Genomic DNA, 2,087 nt, shown 5'->3' on the forward strand with positions numbered 1-2,087 from the left:
AGGAAAATTCTGTCCTTTGATTCCGGTTTCATCGAGACAGATAAAATTTTATCAACAACATTTTGACATCTGGATGTCTCTCGACCTGAGTCTCAAAATAATGGACCTTGAGTACGGACAGACATGAGTTGAATGCGGATGAATGCGATGCAAATGCATGAATGCAAGTCACTGTGCCACCAAGTCATCTGAAGACCCATCAAACCTCTGGACCAGTCACAGTCATCGGGACTAAGTCACCATAAATCCGACTTGGGGAGTTCCGAAATAAACGGAACCGGAGATTACATTACTATCACAGGAACATCCACTGAACGGATGACAGCCAGATCCTCTGAACCGGTACTCTCAAATTCAACCCGGGGATCCGAAATAAACGGAACCCGCTGATAAACCACGGACAAAACTCCGGCGTCCCAGAAATAAATGTCCATAATTCACAGTCATCATTAGTGCCAAGAGTCACCAACAAGTCACCAACAAGTCAGCAACAGTACCTGTAATAATCATCCCCTCCCACTCACGGGTGTCATCTAGGCCAGGGTAAGGTCGAGAGAAACGCAGGATAAACAACCCTTTCAAGAATATCATCCTGTGCACACCCGATGTATGCACCGATAATACCCCATTAGAGTCTGAACTGCTCGTGATATCAATGTTCCGCTAAGTGGCGTACACCACCCGCTTCCCATGAATCACTCTATTCCTAGGTTTCCTAGATTGCACTCATGGCCTGGGTATTGGGCCTTTTACCTCGAGTAATTTCCCCCCAAACAAGGAAACACAGCACAGCACAGCAGATGAATATGAATGAATGCAAACATTAATGCAAACAATAAATGCAAACAGTAAATGCAAATATATACAAATGAATGCAATAAATAACAGCAAATAGCAACCAAAACCCTAACCTAGGGAGCGCTAGGAGAGACTCGCTCGGGGAAGATGGACCAGCACAGGTCAACTTCTCTTTAAGTCCCCAGCAGAGTCGCCAGCTGTCGCATTACGCGAAAAACCGGCGGGAAAACAAGAAACAACAGAGCCGCCACCGTGCGTTATTTATCCCAAAAGAGGGAAAGGAAACGCTCAGAGCAAACCTGGAAAAAGCATGGTCTCGCGACCAAAGAGAATGGGATCGGGAGTCGGTTATGCGAAGGGAAGGTATTAGCACCCCTACGCATCCGTCGTACTCGACGGGATCCACGCACAATAGGAAGGAAAATGGTTGCTAAAACACTGCTCAAATGAACATCTGCACAGGCTGAAAGAGACACAAGGAAACAAACAAGACTGAAACTGACTCGGCAGGATATCGCATCCTGGGCCTACTTAGTCTATCAGGCATAGACATCAGAGTCGAAGTAGTTCGGACTGGGGAGACGACACATGCTCGCTAGGATATCGCATCCTATGCATACGTATCTTCTCGGACGAGAGAAGAATCAGAGCATTCGTAGCTCGGCTGACACGCACACAAACAAAACAAGACACACACAGGCAAACATGGAGCCCGACTGCCAATCAATGGACTTATGTCAGCATCCGAACCTAAACACACACACACTGGAACCCAAATGCCACTCGATGGACTTACATCGGCTTCCAAGCACACAACAACACAACAAGTTGATAGGGAGTCGGGGACTCGAGCCTATAACTGTCAAACAACACACTCAAAAAGAAAAAAAGGCGCCCGGAGAGATCAGCTCAATCTCCTGCCTACATACTTCATCTGGTGTGAAGATCAGGGCGATGTAGTTCCCCTACGCAGGGACAAAGAACTAGCCTAACCAGATAACAAAGGGAGACACAACACTAGGGAGACTACGACTCGAGCCTAGATGTTGTCATGCAAAGTCGTCCCTAAGTTAAGGTTTCTAGCTAACTTGCACAGGAAGCAATCCTATCCTAAACATGACTTGCACAGGAAGCAAGCCACACCAAACCTAACTTGCACAGGAAGCAAGGGTCTCGATTGCAACTAGGGCAAGAGAAAGGGGAGGTCTCAATCGCAACGAGGGCGAGAGAAAAGAATTAGTGTTAGTTGTTAGTCAAACTCGACAAGACATCGCATCTCGTGCCTACGT

The sequence above is a fragment of the Lathyrus oleraceus genome, chromosome 2 (genome assembly GCF_024323335.1).
Source record: "Lathyrus oleraceus cultivar Zhongwan6 chromosome 2, CAAS_Psat_ZW6_1.0, whole genome shotgun sequence".
Taxonomy (NCBI): domain Eukaryota; kingdom Viridiplantae; phylum Streptophyta; class Magnoliopsida; order Fabales; family Fabaceae; genus Lathyrus; species Lathyrus oleraceus.